Source organism: Cupressus sempervirens, chromosome 8 (genome assembly GCF_028749045.1).
Source record: "Cupressus sempervirens isolate cs-2001-9-10 chromosome 8, ASM2874904v1, whole genome shotgun sequence".
NCBI classification, from domain to species: Eukaryota; Viridiplantae; Streptophyta; class Pinopsida; order Cupressales; family Cupressaceae; genus Cupressus; species Cupressus sempervirens.
This window is the reverse complement of record NC_143125.1, coordinates 48,699,283-48,714,844: the sequence shown is the minus strand read 5'-3', so window position 1 is coordinate 48,714,844 and position 15,562 is coordinate 48,699,283. Positions and strand designations below refer to the sequence as shown.

The 15,562-nt window shown below is 35.5% G+C and overlaps 2 pseudogenes across 1 annotated transcript; both read left to right on the top strand.

Moving 5' to 3' along the window:
* Nucleotides 1–273: 273 nt before the first annotated feature.
* Nucleotides 274–8,888, top strand: LOC149541547 (pentatricopeptide repeat-containing protein At2g13600 pseudogene; annotated as a pseudogene). The gene is made up of 2 exons (XR_016355339.1): nt 274–5,130; nt 5,359–8,888. The product of XR_016355339.1 is annotated as a pentatricopeptide repeat-containing protein At2g13600 pseudogene (transcript).
* Nucleotides 7,704–8,409, top strand: LOC149541548 (plastidial pyruvate kinase 2 pseudogene; annotated as a pseudogene).
* Nucleotides 8,889–15,562: the final 6,674 nt, after the last annotated feature.

Below are 15,562 nucleotides of genomic sequence, written 5' to 3'. Positions count from 1 at the left end.
AACCCAAGCCTTATCTACCCATTTACCTTATTCAAAAACCCACCAGGGTTTATATCCATAGTCAAACCATCTACAGTTGAAACTCGGCCAAAACTCCTTTTTCCTTCTAAATTAGCATTTACCTTATTGTTTCCAAATTACATTAACAGGCAAAAATGGGAAGGGGTTGTTGTTGTTGTTGTTGTTGTGAAGTATGATTTTGTTAAAAGGGATTATCAAACCCAACAAATTTGAAATAAAAGCATCCCCCTCACTTATTCAAACACAATGTTTTCTAACTTAAATGATTTAACAAAAAGTTATAATTAAAAGAAAAAACATCAGATTCCAATGGAGATATGGCTCCTCTCCAGATCGATTTAGTGATTCGCTGATAAATCATTCAACGAAGCTTCTGAATTCAAAGAAATGTCACAGACCACGTTCTGCTGAAAAGCTACAATCGAATTGTTAATGGTTAACTGGTTAATGTCTAGCAGCTAGATTCAATAAAGATAACAATGCACGCTTACAACGCTTCAATTTATATCGTACACTGCCAATGCCAGCCATTGCCAATCTCAATCTCAGTTTCATTGCATTATATAAGAAATGTCTTACAGAACGGAAACAAATCCATTCCCACATTACTCACAGAGGATTTGCAGTTGCTACAGGAGCTCTTTTCCAAAATAAACTCATCAACATGTATGTCAAGTGTTGCAGTTTAGTTGATGCTCGACAAGTGTTTGATCAAATGACTGAACGGGACGTCTTCTCCTGGAATATGATAGTTGGAGCGTACAGAAAACATGGTTACCCACACGAGGCATTGACACTATTTCACCGAATGCAACGATCAGGCATCCAGCCTGATCACTTCACCATTTCCAACATAATCTCAGCCTGTGTCAAATTAAGAGCTTTAAAACAGGGTATGTGTGTCCATCAAAACATGATAGAGAGAGGAATGTTGTCTGATGTTGTTGAAAATACGCTGTTAGACATGTATGCAAAATGTGGGAATATTGATGCGGCACGCAAGCTGTTTGATAAAATGCCTCAAAAGAATGTGGTTTCATGGACCGCAATGGTTGCAGCATATACACAAAACGGTGTTCTCGATGAGGCTAGAAAGCTTTTCGATGAAATGCCTCAAAGGGATGTGATCTCATGGAATGCAATGATTGCAGGATATGCACTAAGTGGATTTGTTGGGAAGGCCTTGGAAACTTTTAAACAAATGCGATTAGCGGGTGTGCAGCCGGTCTCCACAACTTTTGCTAGCATCCTTCCAGGCTGTGCCAAGATGGGAGCTTTGGAACCGGGTATGTACATCCACCAGAGTATATTCGAAAGTGGCTTTTCATCAGATGTTGTAGCTGTAAGTGCACTGGTAGATATGTATGCAAAATGTGAAATTATACACAAAGCCCGTAAACTGTTTGACAAAATGCCTCAGAGAGACGTAGTTTCCTGGAATGTGATGGTTGCGGGATATGCCAAAAATGAAGATCTTGACGAGGCTCTGAGGCTTTTCAAAGAAATGCCTCAAAGAGATGTTGCCTCATGGAATGCAATGATTGCGGGATATGCACAAAATGGGTTTCTTGCAAAGGCTTTGACGACTCTAAAGCAAATGCAATTGACTGATGTAAAGCCAGACTCTTCAACTTTTATCAGCATTCTCCCAGCCTGTGCCAAAATGGGAGCATTGAAAGAGGGTATGGAAATCCATCAAAGCATAATAGAAAACGGCTTTTTATCAGATGTATTAGTTGCCAGTGCTTTAATAGACATGTATGCCAAATGTGGAAACGTGCAAGCAGCACGCAATCTGTTCAAGATGATGCCTCAAAAAAATGTGGTAACATGGAATGCAATGATTGCAGGATATGCACAAAATGGGTTTTTTGAGAAGGCGTTGGAATCTTTTAAGCAAATGCAGTTGGCAGGTAAAAAACCTGATTCCATAACATTTGCTAGCATTCTCCCGACCTGCGCCAAAATAGGAGCTTTGGAACATGGTATGGATATCCATCAAAACATAATCGAATGCAGATTGTTGTCAGATGTTGTAGTTGCAAGTGCGCTGGTAGACATGTATGCAAAATGTGGAAGCATACAAATGGCACGCGAAGTATTTGACCAAATGACTCATAAAAATGCAATCTCATGGAACGCAATGATTGCCGGATATGCACAAAATGGCTTTTGCAAGGATGCCCTTCAGCTCTTTGAACTAATGAAGCTCTCTGGAATATACCCTGACCAAGTGAGCTTCGCTTGTGTTTTACTAGCATGCAGTCATGCTGGTTTAGTGGACGAGGGTTGTAAGAACTTCAATGGCATGAGTAATAAATATTGCATTAGGCCTACAATTAGTCATTATGTGTGTGTGGTTGACCTCCTTGGCCGTGCTGGCTATCTTGAAGAAACTCTGAACTTTATCTTCAAAATGCCAATTAAACCTGTTGTGGTTGTGTGGACATGTTTGCTGGTTGCCTGTAGATCATATATGAATATAGGGTTAGCAATATTCACAGCAACTCTTCTCTTTGAGCTGGATCCTGAAAATTCTGCTGCCTATGTTCTTCTCTCAAACATTTATGCAGAAGAGGGTAGGTGGGATGAGGCTCAAATGGTACGGGGATTGATGAAAGATAGAGGAATTAAAAAGATACCTGGATGTAGCTGGATTGAAGAGCAAAAACTGGTACATGCTTTCTGGGTAGGAGGTACATCACATTCACAAATAGGGAATCAATGAAAAGTTGAAGAAAGAATCTTTGGAGAAAAAGATAGAAGGGCATTTCCCAGATTCAGGGTAGGCAGTGAATCATGTGGAGGGAAAACTTGAAGGAGTCATTCCTTTGCTACCATAGACTTGAGAGCTTGGCCTTTCCATTTGAATATTTTAACTGACCTTTTGTAACAACCGATTAAGCGATCGGGAGCCTAAAGCCATCTGTTGAGCGTCCCAATGCAGCCAAGTTTGCCTCCATGAGTTTCGCTAGAAAAAATGTTGTGTGAGATTAATGGGTTCCATCATTTCAAGAAAGAACAATGCTCTTGTGGAGATGACTGGTGATACTAAGGGAAGCAATTTGTGAACATAGGCATGCATTATGATCAGAGCTGCAGCTGCAGCAAAGAAACCAGACTTCGTATCTGGATTTTAATTAATGTTTGAAGATCTTGACCATCCTGCCGACTTCATAAAATCAGATATATATGGTATACAATGTTGGCTAACTCCCACCTCTGGTCAAACATTCTGCACGCCCATTACAATACTAGGGGCCTAGATAGTGAGATTGTGTACACTGCTACCCACATACACTGATGGGGTGTTTGTTAAAGCCCTACTTTATGATAGCATGGAGGTTCCTGGTTGAGAATATGAAATCCAATGGCCATCTGACCATTCATTTCTTCCATCTATTCTTCTCTTGCTGTCTCTTCATAATCAAAGACTTAAATATACAAATATATAAGTATGAGTGCAGATTATTTATGGTGTATCATGGAAATATTGGAGAAAACTTTTGCTCTACTTGAAGAGTGGATGTAGCTATGTCAGCGAACCACTATAAATTTGGTGTTTGTGCCTTGTTTGTCCAATTCTGTTTCTCTAATTGATTTATCTGCTCTCTTTTATTTCAACAATTGGTATTATAGCCCAGAAGATCTTGACAGAAATTTGAGTGGAGATGGAAGAGGCAGATAAATGGAGAATTGTTAGATTCTCTTGAGAACTTACAACAGATGTTTGGGTGCTTGAATTGGGAGCATTCTGACCACTCTGTGCAAAGAGTTTTTCGAAAGCCTACAAATTGGTTACTTCGGTTAGGTTTTTCTTGGTAACAATAAATCTTGTGAGATTGTTGGCATAGGAGATATTTTGTTGAAACTGACAAATGGAAATAGTTGGCCTCTACAGGATGTTAGATATATTCCATGGCTCAAATAAAATTTGATTGCTGATGAAAATTTGGATTCTCAATTTCTCAAGAATGTCAAATTCCTTTTGAAGTCAAAGTAACAAAAGGGACCTTGGTAGTTGCTCAGGGCAGCGAATTGGACACCTTGTTTATAGTAGAGAGTCACACTGAAGTGAGAGTTTTTTATCACATACCAACTCCTTCATTGCCTACACAATCTCTATCATTTTTGTGAGGCCTTAGCTGCTTGGAAGAGAGCTTTGGAGTAATTTGAGAGCAAGAAGATTCAGGCCAACAAAATAGATTAAACCTTCATTGAAGCTTCATGTAAGATGAACATGTTAGATGATGTAGTTGATTCAATCATTGAGTATAACTCTTTACCACGTTGGAATCTGACAAAAGTCTAACACCTTCTAGTACTGACATTGATTATCTGCGGCAAAAGGAACGAGAAGTGGTAGTCCATGATCAGGGGTCTGGGATGGAGGAAAGCAGGTGCTAGTACTATTGCAACTGCTGGTGTTGTTGGATACGATGATATTGATGTTGTTTCTGGTAAATTTATGAAAGAACACCAATAGTGGAAGTTGTAGAGCACGTAGATGGTTGTTTTCCCACCATAGTGTGTGAGCTTCCTGCCCTTCTGTCCTCGATGACATGGATAACATGGGCCATGTTGTTTTGAGCCGGCACTATGTTGACTTGGACTTTGGGTCAGCATTGGTATTTAATGGATAGTAAGTATCATTGGTATAAAATTTGATGTGTTTTAATTTGATGGAAGAGACAAATATGCCTTGCCATGGGAATTATGTCATCAATTAGTGTGGACACCTATATATTAACATGCAAACTTAAAAACTTGAAACCATGACAGCAGGATATACTTGGTCAGTTTAACTCCTTGTAGACATTGTTTCATTAGTGGATTCAAAAGAAAGTTAAAGTTGTATTTCGGGCAAACACAAACAAAGAAAAGAAAGGAATGATATAGTTTACTTCGTGATTTTCAAACTCTAAAGTTTGAGATGCTGCCTTGAACACTCTTTCCACAGTTCTTGACAGATCCAGTGAACGACAATTTCTAGGTTTTGGCTATATGCATCTAGTCTCAGCAGGAATGAAGATTGTGCCAAGATTCAAGCAAAATAGTAACTGTCTCATGACTTCTTCAAGGCAGTTTGTTTTTGGCTCACGGCAGCAGGTAATACTGTTTAATTTTCTGCTAATGAATGAAAGTTTTTAAAATGGTTAGCAATTTATGCTTTGAGAAAGGTTGAAATTTCAGTTTAAAAGAAAAGGAAGAAACTGTTTTGTAATCACTCTTAAATCATGTAGGTGCACTTTAAGTACATTTTTAAACTTAAAAATTCACTTCCCATGAAAAGACATTCCCTCAAGGTGTTCCCTAATTTTACTGATGTGTTCTCAGGAAGTTGAATTGACTTGATGATCACAGATTAATGACTGGGGATATGCATTCGAAATTCACTTATAACAGAGAAAGCGGAAAATGAACTCTGAAGGTAAAATTCCGCCAGTGGAGAAGTAAAAGTCCAAATTCCCACTGGGATCCTTCATTGAAAAATAATATAGACTTCAAAACATAATCTCAATTCAAATTTCAGAATGCAAATTCAGGTTCGATTCTTTTCAAGATATAATTATCATTGGAGTTCACAATTCAAGTTGTGCAAATCCAACAGTATAGTTTCCAAAACAAGTGTGGATACACAGTTAAAGAGGAAATGATGTTTCTGAAGTGAAAAGTATCTCTTAATGAGTCGTTCTGCGGGATGATATGGTCTCTCTTCTCAACATCAAAGATATAGATAAGCCATGTTATACTCATTGGTGAAAGTGTCCATGTTCATTTTAATCAAAGGCATCGGACACATTATGAAGATGTTGAGCACATTTTTCAGCATATTTTGACAAAATTACTATTTGTGCAAAATATATAATTAGATTTTCACAAGTGGTATTCCATCATGGAGATGATGCTTGGCCTCTACATAAGTATAATGAGTATCAGCAAGTCCCAATTCAATGATGTGTCCTTGAAAATTATATCAAAGGCAATTGATATAAGCATCGTGTTCCTCGGCCAGAGAGGAGTACACGCTCGAGCCCGTATGAGAAGAATGCTTATGAAGTACTAAATTGAAGGCAAATAAATGGAGAGATTAAAGAGAGTTCCTACATAATAAAGGTTTCAACCTAGTGCATAAATGATCCAAACACAAAGAAGTTGCTCTGGAAAGCCCTCCTTTATTCATTTTCCGCTGGAGAAGCCAAATTCTCATTTTCCGAAAAAGAGAAGACCCTGTGGAAATGTGCAGAGGATACGAGAATAAAATGCCAGGTGCATCAACAGTTGATATGGGTAACGTCTATCATCACTTCAAGGGTGATGAGCTGCAGCCAGTGAAGACGCAGATGCCTTGAACAAGAAATTAGATATTCGAAATAATGGACACAAAGGCTTTAATGTACCAGATGCTAGTGTTTTGCCGGTTAATTCCACATATGATGCCTTAGACTTAATGAATATTGGCCAAAAGAATTGCACTGTTAGCCCAACTACCTCAATGACTGCAGCAGCCGTTCTCATAGTGTATTGACTGTGCACGTGCAAGGCATGGATTGTATTTCGGGATGCTCCCTTCATAGCTGCCTACATTTAGTGGACTTCGCTGGAAGCTGTGGGTGAACACCAACTTGGAGAGTTTGTTAATCATTTTAGACATGGATCTCTTGTTATGCATCCACCTGATTCAGATTCTACGCAAATTAGTAGAGTCATATCCGGAACTGAGTAATTGGAGTTATTGCAGCTCTTCCTCAAGAGCAATATTTATCTCTTGAGAAGTCGCAACAGAGTCTTGTCAAGGTGATAAAAAGAGTGGAGGTTTTTCTTCATGAGCAGGGTCATTCATTCAGCAATGAGAGGAAGACTGCCAAAAAAAAATATAATAATAAAAAATCCTTAGACGGTAATTTGATCAAATCATTTCTAGATCAGTAAAGATTTTTCGCACTGCCAAGATGGTAATTGATACAATGCCATAAGATACAACATTGACTCAGTCCGAGCATCATGGAGAATATAATCAAAGACTACAGGGAACTTGAGCCCGATAAATGAACAGATATAACTTATGGTCAATCACTGAGATTATAAATTTTAAGATTTTTTTCGCTGGAGAAGTCATTTTGGGTTTTTCCGCCAATATTGTCAATATGTCTGACCAGATATTAATACAAGCTTGCAGGAGACCCGTGGCTACACAAAGGATGAATGAGCCCGAGCGTCTTGGAACATGCAGTTGAAGATCATGCAAAACCCACAGCCTTGCAAATAAGACTAAGCTCTGTTCACACACAATACATATTATACAAATATGCGAAGTCACCAGTGGAGGCCACGAAGAAAGATGGAAAAAGTTTTAAAGACATCCACATATGAATGGAAGAACTTTGTTGAGTTTGGGTTGCGGAATGGAAATGAATCAAGAAGATTGCTGAATGCTTCAAACCATTGGTGGTCGAATTTCAGATGATTAACACATTAGCACAAGCAGAAGAAATCTCAGTGAACAGGATTGAGTGCAAAGCATCGTTTGGAAAAGTTTGCTATTGCAAGGCAATTGCGAGGAAAGCTATCTAATCCCGCATAAACTCAAGACAACAAATGAGTCAAAAAGAAAGACCAGCTCAATATCAAGTATCCTCCGCAGCAAGCGCACACAACATGTAGATGATGATAAACAGTTAATGGAAGACCCCGTGCCTTCATCAGGAACTCATGACAGAAAAGTGCAGGAGGAAATTCCTCGAGCGGTTGAGGATAAATTACTGGCAGTGGTGAGGAGTAGATCTCAGCGCATAAGTGGTCATAAGGAAAAGTTTATAAGGTTTCATATTGATTCAAAGTCTGAGGATCCTTTGGTTCAGAGACTGGTGAATTTAGTAACTATGATTCGAGTTACAGAAAATTTGGACAGTAGCAGAGGTTTCAGATATTGCCATTGCAGTACAAGAAGGAGCTGATGCAATTATGCTTTCAGGGGAGACTGCCCACGAAAAATATCCGCTTAAAGCTGTGAAAGTAATGCATAAGGTTGCAATACACACTGAAGCAACAATGCTAGATGAGCAACCTCCTGCTCAGCTGGGCCGCACTTTCAAAGATCACATGAGTGAGATATTTGCATTTCATGCAACTATGATGTCAAAAACACTAGGCACCTCAGTTATTGTATTTACAAGAACAGCTTCTATGGCTATTCTCCTCAGCCAATATCGGCCTTATGGCACCATATTTGCTTTTACAAATGAAAAAAGAGTGCAACAAAGACTTTCTCTTTATCATGGAGTGCAGCCAATATACATTACATTCTCCAAGAGTGCTGAAGAGACATTTGCAAAGGCAATGTCATTCTTAAAGGAATGGAGACATGACCAAGCGGATAAGAACTGATGCCAAACAACAACATAGATGCGTTAATTATAAGATACTCCATATACTAGTCCAACATTGAAGTTGGAAATGATCAAATTTAAAAGATTTAGAAAGAGAATCTGAAAAGACAAATAGAAAAAGGGGAATTAGAAAGAAGCAGTCATGAAACCAAAAGTCATCATGCGAGAACTGAAGAGTCACATGGAGGGAAACCAAACAGTGGCTGAAGGAGATTATTTATTGCAAATCTTTTCCTAAGCAAGGTGTTCTTCTTTTCCTGCATACAGTCAGAGAGCTGGAGTAGAAGAGGGGGCATATTAGTTTATATTTTTTCATTTCATTGCATATAGGGGATTGGCAAATTTTGGTGAAGCTGGTTGCTGAGTCAATCAAGTTTAGTGCCATTATTTTACTGTCCACTTTCATCATCTGTATCTAACATTGTTTCATTGTGTTGAATTGAAGATGGAGAAATAAACAGAGTTTTGTTTTGTTGATTTCAATTTAGCCAATTAGTAGAATAATCAGAGAATTATAACTAGTTGTGGAATTGCGTCAACATACTTCATCTGCATTTCATAACTTACATAGTCATTCTTCATTTGTATTTCATAATTTGCATTTTCAAATTGTTGCGTTGGGAAATTCATAAGATTGTGAAAATCATCAACATAGCATCTTTGCATTTAGATCCTGCCTGAGATTTCACTTGTCTGGGTGGAACTCGATTTCCTTTGCTGTTCTTTGGTTAAGAACATACCTGCAGTAGGAATTAGAATTGAAACAAAATTCATTGAATATTTTTCACATAGGGAGCTGTACCTTAATTCAGAGGGAAACTAGTTATCCTCATAAATAGTTTCCCAATTGTTATGTAAAGTTGTTCTTCATTACAGATTGGGCAAATTAAAAGGAGAATCGGAAGAAGAACAATCTATTTACTAACAAATCACAACATATTTGTTAAACTGTTGTCATTACGATTAAAACAAAGCTTTTTTCCTGTACGGGTACTTAGAGAGATTTGGTTTGAACTGCATTCTTCTTTAGTTCAATATGTATATTAGTGTTCGTTAAACCCTAATTCAGGCTTTAGTTAAAGAATGGGATGATAAGATGTGTTTAACAGTAATCTTTTTAAAACCCTAATCAGGGTTGGTTACTCAATTTTGCAAGAAAATGGTTGAATATGTTACAGGTTCAAAACAAAATTGCTTTGTGATGGAAATTTCAGTTGTTGAATTTGTTTTAAGGGTTAACTCAATATGATTATCTTGGTAAAGATTAAATAGAATTTTTGAAAAGCCTAGCACAGGGACTTTGAAAAAGTCTCTAAAATGTTTCAGGACTCTAGGGTTGCCATTTTTATAACCCTTAGTCGGGTTTGATTACCCAGTGTCGAGGGTAATCAAAGAAGACATACAAACAACTTTGTGAAGATATGTAAAGAGTTGTAAAGACAATTCTAAAGGAACAAATTTTTGTTAGTGGATTATCTTTTTATGTAGGGATGTAGGTATGCAAAGAAGATGAAGTTGTGTGTCTATGTATCTACGTAAAGAATTGTATTTGATGATTGAGTTCATTTGAATATAACATTGTTACAAATTGTTGATGATCTTATAACTCCAGATTCTTAATGCGCTACTAACATTCCATATTGTATCAGTTGCTTCATGAGTTGGTGCTCTACGAACCAATAAAGATACATGATTGGAGTGGTTTTTCTTCCCTACGACAAAACCAATTTGGTTTTGAGGGTTTCCCCCTCGACAAATACATGTGTTATGTGATGCTATGTTGTGTCTTGTTTATCTTTCTTTAAATCACTACAGTTATATTTTACATTGCAAAAACATTTTCATCTCATGGTTGTATAATGCTTTGACATGTTTAATCTTCCTTGACAAAGAAATCATCATTTCATTGTTTTGTTTGCAAAACTAATGTCTTTGAATCTATTATTTGTCTTGGCAAAAGCATAAACATTCACAAGACTATTTTCATATGAGCAGGCAGTTCATTAATAGAACTGTGTTGTGTTGTTGCACACATATCCGTCACAAGGTTAGTTTTCTTATTTGTGTTTCAAGTTAAAATAGTTAAGAAATCTCTTCCCTTTGAACAAGTGGTATCAAAGCATAGGGTCCTATATACGTATGTCCTAGGGATTGATTTATGGAATTTTGGAAGCGTTGTCATGGCTCAAGAAGAAGGTGCTTCTCTTATAAGAGCTCCTTTATTTGATGGAATTGATTATGTGTTCTAGAAAGTTATGATGGAAACTTTTCTGAATTTTGTTGATATTAACATGTGAGAAATTGTAATCAATATATACAATGCTCCCTCTACTGTTCCTACGAATCCTACTAAAAAGACCAAATATGAATTAAACACCAGAACAAAGTTTCTGATTTTGTGTGGCCTCATCAAGGATGTTTTTGTCAAGGTCATGTATTACAAATCTACTCATGACATATGGGAGAAATTTGAAATTATTTACCAAGTAGATGTCAAATTTAAGGAGTCAAAACTTCTAACTCTCAAAACACAATTTGATTCTTTAAAACTGAAAGAGGATGAAACTATTGCATACTATTTTTTTAGAGTTGATGAATTTGTAGATCTATTTAGGGGTCTTGGAGAAATTGTTGATGAATACGACGTAAAAAAGTTGTTAGAACTTTGTTGCCTAAATTTGAAACCAAAATATATGCTTTAGTGGAAAAGAAATTTTCATCTAAAATGACATTACACAAACTCCAAGGCATAATTACAACCTCTTAAATAAGAGTTGGTTGCACTCCTACCTAAAAAGGAGCTACTTTTAAAGCAGAAATGAAAAAGGATACAATGAATCTGTAGTGCCTGCCCCTAAGTCGCATTTCTGTCATCCTTGCCAAACTCTTTTAGGCCAATTTATGTTTGATGATTAGTATTATTATTTTAGAGATTATCAGATGTTGTTGTACACTCAGTTTATTATATGATGAGATTACTGGGTACTCTATATTTCATGCATGTATGATGATTATTCAATATTTTCAGTTATCGATGATGATTAGTTAGATGGTTTATTATCACATGTGCTTTCTTATGGATACTTACCCCATACTGCATGTGTATGGTGTGCGTGTTTGTTTTCTTTATGTATGGTGTTTCTGATGTGGTTAAGGAAGGGAGTCGTAGTCACCTGCTAGTCGGGATCTACACGATGCACCACTTCCTGCCATTGTCTGTTTAGCTTAGAATATTGTGTCTGTACATGCGTGAATTTTATGCAGGTTGCAGGTACCGGGTATCGACTTCCCTGAATTGCCAGGATGAGCGTACCCTATCGCATTATCTCAATGGTAAGAGAGGGGAGATAAACTCTTAAGTCCAAATCCTAAACCCTTTAGCCAATTGTCCTAATTGATAATTAGGACAAGTATCTGAGTTAAGTACCCTCCGAATCCATCAAATGATGTTATTTCGTGATTATAACTCTTTTTGTTTGATTTAGTATGTATTCTTCTATGATGGGTTTTCATATGTTGTTTTATGAGTCCTTGATGTATTTTCTATTAATTAAGTTTAATTAAAAGGATTAATTAATGATTTAATTTAATAGAAATTTATTATGATATTTTAATATTTAATTATATTTAATTAATTGAGAAATTAATTGAATAAAAAGTATTAAATTTGGAAATAAAAGTTTTAAGTATAATTTTAGAATGTGATAATATTTATTTAATTTAATAATAATATATATTTAGAGTTCATTTTTAAATAAATGCTAAATATTATTATTAATTGAATTAATAAATATTTTATCAATTAAAGTTTCTTAAATAAATTAAAAGTGGAAAAGATATTAAATTATTAAAGGTTTCTAGATCGCATGATCTAAGCATGAGTTTAAATATAAAAGAAATTAATTAAAACGATTAATTAATGATTTAATTTAATAGAAGATTATTATGACATTTTAATATTTAATTATTATTTTTATTTAAATTGGGAAATTAATTAAATGAAAGGAATTAAATTTGGAGATAAAAGCTTTAAGTCTAAAATTAGAACGTGATAATATTTAGTTAATTTAATAATAATATATTTAGAGTTTATTTTTAAATAAATGCTAAATATTATTATTATTTGAGTTAATAAATATTTTTATCAATTTAGTTTCTAAAATAATTTAAAAAGTGAAAATATAATTATTTAATAAAAGATTCTAGTTCGCATGACTTATGCATAAGATTAAATAAAAGAAATTTATTAAAAGATAAAAAAAAATAAGTGAAAATAATAATGTTACTTTAATTTCATAAAGTGCGCATGAGATTAAAAGTAATAAAGATTAAAAATAGAAGTCAAGTGGAATATTAAATAAAGTTATTTAATAATTCAACTTAATATGCATGAAAGATGAATGCAAAATAAAAGAAAAGATAATAAAGGTTAATTGGGAGTTAACTGAGTTCTGCAAAGAGTCTTCTCGGGTAAACGCACAATTAGTGCCCCGATTTGAGGAGAAATTTCTTATCACAACTTTGGAGGTTCATTTTTGAGATGGACGTATTTTGGACGGGAATTTTTGGGAGACAATTTTTGGAAGCGAATTTCAGAAGGCTGACACCAAGAAAGTTTTCGAGAAGAAGGTTATTGAGAGGAGCGAATTCTCTTACAGTTCCTGGAGATTGCATAATAGCATCAGGTTCAGGTAGGGTCTTGTGTTTTGATCACTAATTGAATTATGCAAATTGATATTCCTGTCTACTCCGTGATTGTAAGAACTTGCCTTCTCGAATGTGTCATTTCTTCGTTCTGAATCTTTTGCTACTCGTTTTCATTTGTAAATCTAGATTGAAAAACTGTTTACAAACCTCAGTCAACAATTGAAATAAATAAGAATTAAATCAAGATTTGAGTTTGAATTAAATGGAATTTGAGAAATTTAATAAGGTTAGGGTTGCGAAATTGGATGAAGAAAACTCTAAGTTGGAAAATAAATATGATTGATTTATTTTATTTAAATTTTATGATTGATAAAATTTAATAAAGTAAATTTACTTGAAAATCGATATATATATATAATACATGACTTTAATTATAGAAAACGTTTTAAAAACAAATTGTTTTTATACAAAAAAATATATATATATATAAATTATTGTTTTAAGTGGGGGGGGGGGAGGGGATCACCCGTACCCACCCCCCACTGCCGACGGCCGACAGTACCTGCGTCGCAGGTACTGCGATGGCAGGTACAACATACCTACCGCTGCAGGCCCTGCGACCGCAGGCCTGCGGCAAAGCCGACTGGCTTTAAACGTATGTATTAAAGTTTTATTTTTATTTTATTTTTATATTTTTTTTAATATAATTTTTATTATTTATAAAACAAATTGTATTATTATTTAAAATTTTTAATTAATAAATTTTTAATATATACATTTTTAAATTAATAAATATTTTAATTTTTATTCATATTTAATAATTAAATAATAATGCATTTAACATAGTTTTGTAAATATTAATTTATTAATAATTTTGGTTTAATATTAATAAATTAACAAGTAATGAATAGATTAAGATAAGAACAAATGATTATTAAAATTAGTTTAATTAAAGTTAATTAATAATGAATATTAATTGATTAAATGGTAGATTTGGAATATTGACTTAATGGAAGTTATTATAGAATTGGGTTAATCGTAAGGGGTAGTTATGAAAACCTAGTTACTTGAATTCGACGTTAAACTGGAACATAAACCTTACCTTAACTCAATAATATACTTTCAAATCCAATCTCTGAGACTTTGATGTTGTCCTTGTGCTTTGAGTGTTTTGGGGTTGGTTTAGCGTTGACCAGTTTAGGTTGTTACCAGAGGCTCGGGGTTGTGAATGTGATGTCATGATGATTTGGTCTCGATCTTTCTTAACCCGACCATGGTAATGTGATGAAGTGCTCTATGACATGATTGTGTTTACTATTTGTTATTGCTTTCCAGTTTCCTTGTGTGAAGCTGAGGTGTATGTATTTGAGATACTTGACTTAACCATTTTTGAGTCTCGATCAGTTATACTTGGTTTGCTTTTCGGTCGCTTGAGAGGACTGAAGTGTTTGTTATGTTCTTGATGATGTCATGTTTTGACTTGACCATTTTGGAGTCTTCGATCAGTATTGTAATTTACTATTGGGTTACTTTCTGGTTGCTCATTGGAGAACCATTGGATTTGTGATTTATCATTGATGCCTTCAGTTGCTGATAGAGAACTGTCGTGATCATATGATTATTATTGGATGCTTATCTGTTGCTTATGAAGAACTGATGTAATTCTGTGGCTTATCTTTTATGATGTTTTTCAGTTGCTTGTATAGGACTGAGGTGATTTTATTATGATTCTTGATTTGTGATTTCATGAGCCTAGGGTAGGTTATCTATGTGTAGAGTCGGGAAGTGGCTTGCAATGGGGATCGGGGCCCTAAGAGGCTGCCTGGAGTAACCCATTGTAAGTTGTTTTAATAAGTGAAAACATTTACACTAAATAAGGGAAAATGAACCTAATAAGATAATTGTATGTTCTCTCCCATGCCTTGAGTGCTAGTACAGACTAGGATGGGGTAGAGAGAACGCTTGGTTACGACCTTGCATTCCATAGTATGCCTCGTCAGTACGAGAGGATACTAATGGCCGCAGGGATCAGTAGGGACCCGGGATTCCTAAGGGTTTGCTCGGGTAACTTCTACGTGACTTTTGCGATGACACTTTCCCGCTTGCATATTAGGTTTCCTACGTGTCTTTGGGGTGCCTCTGGGTCTAGATGTCTATCTAAGTTGGAACCCTTGAGTTAGTATACTTTTAGGATTTCCCAGACTTAGAGAGTACTTGTGTTTTGTGTTTTGTTATCCTATTTGGGACTTGAGACTATCTCCTCAGCGCGGTGGGAGTGGACCATTTAGGTTCCACGCGGTCGGGTGGTAGTGCTTTTTACTCTTACCATTGAGATCCGTCCGTGGTCACCGTGGCTGGAGTTTTCGTGATTGGCATTTACCTTCACTATATTCTTGGATTATTATGATGGATGGTTAGATTTTATGATAGATGTTTTATCATTATGGATGTATTGATGTATCATGTATGGTGGATGATTTTATTTATTTTACTGTACTTTGTAT